At 41.4% G+C, this 10305-nt stretch overlaps 1 protein-coding gene across 1 annotated transcript in view; it reads left to right on the forward strand.

The window, feature by feature from the left end:
- Positions 1 to 10305, forward strand: part of LOC147302750 (NACHT, LRR and PYD domains-containing protein 12-like) — a 144310-nt gene that overhangs the window by 38838 nt on the left and 95167 nt on the right. The window lies entirely within an intron of this gene.

The raw sequence follows: 10305 nt of genomic DNA on the forward strand, positions 1-10305 counted from the left end.
TTATATTATCTTCTCTCTTAATAATGATAATTATTTTTGGAAGGATAAAAAGTGTTCATTCTAGACATGATGTTTAACACACACCGAATTCTCATTTATTGAAATGTGATGTTTCCTTTTACTTTCTCTACATCTATATCATCTTTGAATTACTGCAGCAAAAATAGTCTCACCCATTACTTTTCCTCCAGTAGATAAATCCCACGATAACTCCAGTTATAAAGATGATCACAACACCGGGCAGATAAACGGAAAAAGATTTGTCTGCTGAAGTGTGGGCCTCGTTTGTGTCTAAATCATTGAAAAGATGCATTTGTCAGTAAAATCATTTACTTTCATTTCCTGGAAATCAAAACACAAATCAAACACAGTTTACGTCTACTGAAACTCTGAGTGAAGTAATGAAACCCCAGTTTTATAACCACAGAGCTTTAAATATTGTCACTGTGCTCTTTTCTTTTGTCTTCTTCTTCTTCTTTTGCATCTTTTCTGAATATTACTATGAACTGAAATTGGTCCAACTGCTTATATACATTCACTGGCCACTTTATGAGGTATACTTGTTCAGGGTGTAACACAAATATTTCAGTGTTCATTTCATTTGTCAATCACATGTCAGCTTCATCTTCCTGGTTAAATAAAGGTTAATAAAATAATAAAATGTCAGCAAATCAATGCTCAAACAGAGCAACATGGCACATGTTACTGGTCCCAGTGCTTCACAAACTGCTGATCTGCTGGGATTTTCCCACACAATCATCTCTGTTCACAGACAATGGTCTGAAAAATAGAAAATATCCAGTGAGCTGTGATTCTCTGGGTAAAAATGCTGTTTACACATCAAACCTTGAGGCAGAGCGGACCACACTGGATATCACTGCTGTCCTCTAACAACAGCAAGCTGAGGCTACAGTTTGCAAGTCTGGACAACAGAAGACTAAAAAAACGATGCCTTGCCCGATGAGTTGATTTCTAACAGTTCAGACTGCTGGTGGTGTAATGCTCTGTGGGGGATTTTCTTTGCAAACTTTGGACCCTGTAGTAACCACTGAGCATCATTTAAACACCACAGCCTGCCTGAAGGTTGTTGCTGACCACATTCATGTCTTTATGCCCAAAAAATACCCATCGTCTGATGGCTGCTTCCAGCAGGATACCACACCATGTCACGGCGCTCAAATCATGTACGGCCTGCGCAGTCACCAGATCTCAATCCAGCAGAGCACCTTTGGGATGTGGTGGAACGGAAAGTTTGCTTCAAGTAAGAGCAGCTGACGAATCTGCAGCAACTGTGTGATGATGTAATTTCAATATGTCTTGAGAATCTTTGAGGAATGTTTTTAGCGCCTTGTTGTGCCACAAAAAATGAAGACATGTTTGAGGGCTGAAGGTGGTCCAACTCGGTTCAAAGATGTACCTAATAAATGAGTCAGTGAGAGTATTTAAACTGCTGTAAGTGAAAATAAGAAGAAAAGAAATGAACAAATTACAAGAATGAAAAACACATAAGCAGGTCAATACAATGCTGACACAGTGCTGAATAACTGTGTCAGATAAAGAAACCAAAATGCATTTACCCTCCACAGTGACACTGATATGGACAATATATGTCCCTCCAGTGTTTGTACACTCACAGGTGAAGTGGAAGTACTGTGGATAGTTTTACCTTACATACATAGATCTACCAGTACAGCTTCTGAGGTAACTGTTTACAAAATGGTATATTCTATCCACAAGTTCTTTGCAATTTTACATTGATAAACATTATCCTTTTGTTGAATATTAAACACGTATTTAATTATCAACAAAAGGAAAATCAACAGTTACTAGAACTCCAACAGGGGCAGGACTTGGAGGTACTGGGATTTCAGGAGGCAGCAGAATGGTACACTGGTCAGTGTCATTATTATTGACCTGTGATGGTGGATGGCCTTGGAGGGAGCTGAGAGGTAACTCAGACCTCTTGTCTTCAGGACACGTAAAGCAAACATACTCCTTCTCAGCAGCTGGAGACTTAGAGACATCCCAACTCATCAGCCTCATGCGTTTGGGCATCAAATGTTCCTCTTCATCATTAACAGAAAAAGCAGTAGAATATCTGCGCTTTCTGCAGAGACCTACCTCTGCAGTGGGTGGAGGTCTCGGAGGCAGAGGAACATCGCTAGGACACATGAAAAATGTCACTTCATCATCCAGGGATGAACGATCGTTTTTCAAATCTGGATGAATGATCTTGTCAGTGTACTTTGCATGGAAGCTGGCATCAGCAGGTGGAGGATTTGAAGAAACTGGTACATCAGAACTCATCAGCCTCATGCGTTTGGGCATCAAATGTTCCTCTTCATCATTAACAGAAAAAGCAGTAGAATATCTGCGCTTTCTGCAGAGACCTACCTCTGCAGTGGGTGGAGGCACTGGGATTTCAGGAGGCAGCAGAATGGTACACTGGTCAGTGTCATTATTATTGACCTGTGATGGTAGATGGCCTTGGAGGGAGCTGAGAGGTAACTCAGACCTCTTGTCTTCAGGACACGTAAAGCAAACATACTCCTTCTCAGCAGCTGGAGACTTAGAGACATCCCAACTCATCAGCCTCATGCGTTTGGGCATCAAATGTTCCTCTTCATCCTCCACAGAAAAAGCAGTAGAATATCTGCGCTTTCTGCAGAGACCTAACTCTGCAGTGGGTGGAGGTCTCGGAGGCAGAGGAACATCGCTAGGACACATGAAAAACATCACGTCATCATCCAGGGATGTATGATCGTTTTTCAAATCTGGATGAATGATCTTGTCTGTGTCCTTCGACTGAAAGCTGGCATCAGCAGGTGGTGGACTTAGGAGCTCACATGCAGGTGCGCTGATAGGTCGGAACATGAAAGCGGGAACTTCATTGTCCAGAGCACAACGGTCTGCACTGGATGAGCGTGGGAGCTTCTCCTTTGCCTGTGGAGGAGGCAGACTTTGACTTTGTGTTGCAGAGGAACATTTAAGTCATCTGACGTTTTGCTCTGTTACATATTATTATTGTTGTTGTTGGATTTTTCTTTAAAAATTCACACGATTTAATGTTTAGAAACAGACACAGTGAAGGGTAACTTACCACAGCTCGAGCCATTTTAGGCGTCTGTCAAGGCAAAGACGCAGGATTTGGTTTCTCTGTGTAAGATTACAGGACAGTTGTCAGTTTCATTTTCAAGTCAGTTGGATAAATTCATATCAAACTTCTCAAACTGTATCATTAAAGCATTGTTTAGGTGGACAAATATGAAAGATATGAAGATAAAAACAGTAACAGCTGGCAATCAAGGGAAAACAACCTTACGAAAAAGGTCTTAATCATTATTGTTTTAAAGTAAATCTTTCAGTCCTTACTTCAGTGATTGTTTGAAGTCTCTGTGCTTGTTGTCAGTCGCAGATTTGTGTAAAATATTTGCAGTTTGTGAATAAAGTTTGCAGGAGCTCCAAAGTTTGTCTGTTCAATACCAAAGTAATGAGGAGACTGAGTGCAGGTTTGGAATCCTCAGTGACAGAAGAATGCAGCAATGTTTGAATTTGAATTTGTTATTGTTTTATTAACAACAACTACCAGGATCATGCCATAGCAACACAGTGATGCCCAATCAAATGTCAGGTACAAGGGATAGCCCACATACACATCCAACAGCACAGTAAAGCAATGGGCACCAATGCCACCAGTCAGGCCTTAAAAATACCTGAGTTATATAACAGCACACTGACAGTGTCTCATCCAAAAATATAAAATGTATAAATACAGTTAATATCATTTTCATTTAAATTTTATTTAATTCTCTTCATATAGTGCCAAACAGATGTCTCAAGTCGTCACTGTTACAACATAGATAAACATGAACATGAAATCCATTATTTAATTCTCTTCCATTCACTCCAGTTCAATTCAATAGCTATATAGATGGATAGACAGATACTGTATTATATACTATATTGATTCCAAATGGAGAATTAATGTGTTATATCACCAGGATAATGAATTCAAGTAGTACAATCTCCAATAAACAGACAACACAGTTCAAGTTCAAAGTGCAATATGTGCAGGATCCAGGCTTTATATTGTAAGATGCAAAATGTTTATATATACATAATATTGTTGAAAAAATAAAGAAAGTTAAAAATCAAAATAAGTTTATTGTCACTGTGGCTGATGTGATTGCAATATGAACCCGGAAGCAGACAAGGGAGAGATGGAACTGAATCTTAACAAAAAAACAAACCATTTATTAGGTTGAAAGACACGAACACAAAACAAGGCCCAGCAAACAGGAGCGGAAACTAAAACTAAAACCTATCCTGGGAATAACTCGGTATGACTATGACAACTATGACAAGAAAAACATGAACATGAATCCGAGGAGGTGCATGCGAGAAACTCTGATGAAAAAACATGAACATGAACATGGACCTAAACAGAATCAGGAGATAACCTGAAACCCGGAATAACGTGAACGGAGGAAAACGCACCAACACTGCCCAGAGGAAGACAGCGGACTTAAATACACAGAAGAGAAAGGAGGGAAGTGGAAACACAGCTGACACAAATGAACCTGACACCACAGGGGAAGCAACATGGAACACACTGAACATGGAAACACAACCCTTTCATAATAAAAGACGAAACAAGGAGAGACGTGGACGTGTGATGGGCTGAGTTGCCAAATGGCTGGTAGGCTTTTAGCTAGGCTTTAGCTTCAGCCAAGTGGAAGCTAAATTGGCTAGTCATTCATATGTAAATTAGGTTGTTACCTGAGAATTCTGGAGGGGAGTGGGGGTGTGTGAATGATTGCTGATTTCTAACTGCCAACTGCCTCTTTGTTTGTCTGGGGGGGAGCTGCTAAAAGCGGTGAACTTCCTTTTGTGTTCGTCTTGATGCATTCTCAATCATCCAGGAAATTAAATCTCCAAAAGTCACCAACTTGGAGTGGTTAGTTTCCTGAGCCACAAGGAAACTTGTGTTTCAGTTTGCCATCTTAGGGAGAAGGAGGATCATCATAGTTTTGGTGGTTGTATAAACTAATAATTTGTTTTAATTAAAAAACTTTCCCTCTGTCATTTCCTGAGTGTTTCAAAATAAAAGTCCTCTCTTTCATGTTTTGAATGTGAGGCTGTTCCTGTGATGCCTTCAAATCTGTTTCAGTCTGCAGATTTTTACATTTCAGACCCAAAGTGACTCAAACATTTACTTAAAAGAGGTTTTTGTTCGTCTGGGTTTTCCTGCTCAGCAGCTCTAAACAGGCAAAAGCAGAAACACACAAACAGAAAGAAACAGGAAAATATGTGTTTCTGTGAACAATGCAGCAGCAAAATGAAAGACCAGGATTTATTTTTAATGATTGACCAGTGTTGGGTAAGTTACTTTAAATTAGTAACTTAGTTACATTACTAGTTACTTCTATCAAAAGTAACTCAGTTACTTCAAGTTACTCGTTACTTTCAAAGTAACTAGTTACTAGGGAAAGTAACTTTGGTTTTACTCAGAATTCTCTTGTTAATGTGTTGCTTCCATAACTTTGCCAGTCTTCTAGCTTGCTTACCTGCCACAAGTGCACTGTGCCACCTACCAATAGAAAGGAAAAGATAAGGTGCATATTTCCACGAGAGAAATCCCATGCCTGGACCGCCGTTGACCGCCACCATGATTCTAGCCTACGTCACAGCATCATGTGCGCCTTTTACATCCAACACAAAAACTGCAGTCGTGGTGCTGTCGATTGTACTCAGAACTCGGAAATTCTGCCTTCTGAATAGGAAGATGTAGGTAACACCAGACTGCAGATGAGCTGCATACAGGGCTGGACTGGGACAAAAAAATCAGCCTGGGCATTGTGACTAGAGACCGGCCCACCATTATAGCAAAAATCATAAAGCCTTTGAATGAAAACAAACGCTGTTGTGACAGTGATGCTCACTGTCTTGATGGTGTATATGCATCAATCTATCAATCGTTTGTTGTAAGATTCAGATAATTATTTTTTAAAAGCGAGACATTTTAAACGAGAATAAGAAAGAAAAGTATTTCTTTGTGCCCCCCTTTCCCTGTTAATGCCCTACCTGGCCCCCCTGGCAAAACTTTGCTAGACCCGCCCCTGCACAGTTACCAGCTGTCAGCTACCTAAAAAAGGATCCTGGTGTTATTTGTCTCTCAGAAACAGTTCATAACTTCCCTTCAACTCATTCATGTCACCTAAAAGGTAAACCTGTTTCTCCATCACTGTTCAGCTCTGATGATTCAGTAAGGACATCTCCTGGTTTCATCTTCATGTTTCCCTCTCACCACATAACCAAACCGACATCATGACCAGCAGCTTTACAGCTGTGGCTCCAGCAAACATCAGCTGATACTAGAAATTAATATTAAATAAATTCTAACAACAGCTGATCAAGCTTAAACGTGCTGCTGTTGTTTAACGTGAACTCCGCTGGTTTCCTCTTTCTGATGCAAAGTGGGAGATAAACAAACAAGAGAGACGATCAGCTGATCATTGATCAGCTGATCAATGATCAGAGGCAGCTGTGCAGCAAAGACACAGAATAACTCCAGCTTTGTGCCTTTTTCATTGTAGCTGAATTACGGGACTAACTGTTCCTTTTCACCTCAATAAGAAATGCGTAATATTTTCTCTGAATACCAGATGAGACGGTTGGCAATTCTAATAACTTATGAACAAAATAAAGTTCAACATCATTAACTTCATAGCACCCACCCAGCTGTATAGAAACTCTGTCATGCTAGCTAGCACGCAGTACGGAAAAAGTCAGAATAACAAAAATAAACTCCACCTAAACTTGGTTTATATCTGACCCAGAGAGACTGCAGGTCATAACTTCTTACCTGAAGTTCAGTTCACACTTGGACCGGCGGCTGCCTCGGGTCTCTTTTCCTTCTGCGTCCCCCTTTCCCTCCTCCACCTGCTGGCTTCCACCACTTGCTAATGTTACTGAATCTGTGGAAGCTCCGCGATAGCCACCACACGAAGTAACGAATAACGAGCCTATCTAAATCCCAGTAACGACTAACGCGTTCCTGATTTTAGCATAATAACTAGTTACCGTGCTCGTTACCACAATAATAACGTAGTTACTGTAACACGTTACTTAATAACGCGTTAGTCCCAACACTGTGATTGACAAAAACATTAAATGATCATGTTTATTTTCACTTAAGTGTTCCATCGGTCCTTCTTTTAGAATAAGTTTAGAAATTAAAAATAATAATAACACACCAGGAAAAAGCCAACAGCACGAGTCCTGAAAGGCTTAAAGAGAAAATAAACGCACAAAGAATGAAACAAAAAGGCACAAAACCTCAAAACAAGAGTGAATTAAATCTGACCGACACACAAAGATACTAAAAGCCCCAAACATGAACCTCTGAGGTCATTAATACCTGTGTGTGTGCATGTTTACATGTCTTTGTGGGGACCAAAATGACCGTCCCCACAAGTTTGAAGACATTTGTGAGACTCAGAATGTGGTTTTAGTGTCAGGGACAGTCAGGTCAGGGTTAGGCATTCAGTCTTAATGGTTAGAGTAAAAGGCTGAGGAGAGCATGATGTCAAATAGATGTCCCCACAAGGATATGAAAACACAACCGTGTGTGTGTGTTACTGTGAATTTGTGAGACAAGTGAAGATTTCAGAATCAGTGAGAAATGTTTCACTTCCTGTTGGTGAAGAAGAGCAGACTCCTCTTCAGCCACAGAAATGAAGAAGCTTTTATTTTGTCAGCCTGACAAACACGAGCTCAGCCACGAGCAGAGGCGACCCTGCAGAGGTGAAGGTCACAGTCAGAATCAGCGCCAGAGAACCGCACAAGGACGGCCTCATTGGTCACGGCTGAGTTCATTATGTGATGGTAACAAGCTGATTATTACAGAACAGGAAACACACGTCTGCTCATCAAACACCAGCTGCTGCTGCTTTTATCAGTCTGACAACAAAACCTCACAAGAAAGAAGTTTTTGTGAGTTTGCAGCGTTCCTCTAAACTGAAAACTAAAACAGACTGAAAATGGGAACATGCACCCACACTCGAGAGTCAGGCAGCTTAAATGTGTTTGTCTTCATCTGTAGTTACGTTTCATTGGCTGGAAATGTGCTAACTGGAATCATTCATGAGTCCAGATGAACAAAAACAAGTGTTTACTGCTCCACGCTGCACGAATCTGAATCAAAATCACTCAGACACGCCCACGTAGGCATTCCACTAAAACCATGTGACCACCTTCACCTTTAAACCTGTCGTGAATATAATTTTAGACTCTTCACTTTATTTTGAAAGAACAGATTTGCAGGAAGTGCGGCTGCTGCAGAAACTCTTCACTTTTCACTGGCTTTAATCTTGAAGGTTTCTCCAGATGTGGAACTTTCATGCTAAACATTCAACATCTGACGACCGTCTCCGTGTAAAACACTGACAAACTCAAACTTTATACGGTAACTGACAGATTTATTCCTCCATTTTCAGGCATTTCACAATGAACTTGGATTAGTTTGATGATTTTATTCACGTTGGTGAATAAAACCAGCCAAGAGGCTGATTCCTGCAGAAGAGGAGGCAGAGTGGAGGAATCTGCAGGTTCTGTCTCTAACACACAACCAGAGCTTCAATCATAACGAGCACATAATAAAACCATGATCCCCCTGATCGACTCTTTTAGCCTGTTTCCTCTGGATCGAACAGGATCTAACAAACCCCAGCTTCTGCTGGGACACTGGTCATCATGGGAGGAAAAAGATGGCTGCCGTGTTGCCGTTTCCTGTCTTACACCAGCGTTATACTTCCTGTATCTGTGGGTCTGAGTTTTTAATCAGAGGATGAAGTTAAAGCTTTCAGTCTGCTCTACAACCCACCACCTATCCACACGTCTGCTAAGTGGACTGGAAATCAGTAAAACTTCTACCAGACTTTAGAAAATATTGCATTAAGATGAGCAGACAGATTTTAATCTCAGCATCGTGCACACAGATTTTTCAGGACACTGGAAGAGTTCCTGCCGTGGATTTAGATGTTAGTGTTGTGTGGATGATCCCATTCTGTGATCTTTGTGTTACTAACACTGATGCTTTTACACTTTAGGACCCTCGAGACCTCTGCTGCTCAGCCGTCCTGATCGCTGCCTCCACTTTAACCAGAGGCTGTAACCTCTGATCATTTCACCTGCACCGGCAGTAAAACTCTTCTCCAGAACCAAACGTGCCATAAACCCATCACAGCTTCATCATCAGCTCAGTCTCAGCAACATGCAGACGACCGAGCAGCAGAAACTCTGCAGGGAACGTCTGAAGTCTGTTCTTCAGTTTTCCCAGCTCACTGTTTATTGAACATGAGACAGAAAAATAACTTCACCTTTAATGTGAAACTTTTATCGCCTGTGACATGTTTGCAGGAAGTTTACATGCTGTGATTTAGTGTCACAGCCATAAATATCACACAAGGTAAAAACTACAAGTCCCAGCATCCTCTGTGTTTAGGGAGGAGCAGTGAAAGTGAAAGTGTTGATCCTCCGTTCAGAGCAGCAGGAGGAGGAAGGTGGAGCTGAGGCAGGTGAGTGTTAACATGAATATGTTTCTTCTTATGACATAAAATAATTCCACGCTGTTCGTGTCTGTGGGTGAAACGTGAGGCCGGTCGGCTCCTCTGAGCGCTGGTTTCCTGTAAGTAGAGAGGAAGTGAGTTTAGCTGAGAGAGCAGGAGGAGAGTGAGAGCTGTGCTGAGGCAGGTGAGTGTTAACACCGCTCTGACATTACTGTGTCTCTGTGGCGGGAACAACAGGCTCCGTCAGTGGAGGCAAAAATAATCAGACTTTGGTTTTTCAAAGGAAACTACTTTATGTTGGGAGAAGCCGCGCGCTCATTGGATAACGACTTGTCAATCTCAAGTTATTAGCCAATGAGCGTGCCGGTTCACAGTAAGACCCGCCCTTATCACGACGGGTTTTAAAACTAAAATGGCGACAGAAAGTCGGTGAGTGGAGTTCACTTTATGAAAGTGCGACGTTTGAGCCACTTCCTGTTCTCAGTCCCGGCGTCCTGATCACCGAGGTTTCTGTTGCTCTGATGTCTGATATTGATTATATCGGTAAACAGGCTGTAGGCAGAAACATCAGGTCTGATCTGAAAATCCCTTCAGAAACAAACTTTAAGAGTTTTATGTCCGTGTGAGGCCGCACGCTGATTGGATAACCACCTGTCAGTCTCAGGGTATTAGCCAATGAGCGCGCAGATTCACAGTAAGAGCTTATCACGTCATTCTTTTAAACTAAAACATCGAC

The sequence above is a fragment of the Aulonocara sp. 'chitande type north' Nkhata Bay genome, linkage group LG23, assembly GCF_057382095.1.
Source record: "Aulonocara sp. 'chitande type north' Nkhata Bay isolate Kocher_YH1m ecotype deep benthic linkage group LG23, A_spYH_male_GT1.1, whole genome shotgun sequence".
In the NCBI taxonomy this organism is placed as follows: domain Eukaryota; kingdom Metazoa; phylum Chordata; class Actinopteri; order Cichliformes; family Cichlidae; genus Aulonocara; species Aulonocara sp. 'chitande type north' Nkhata Bay.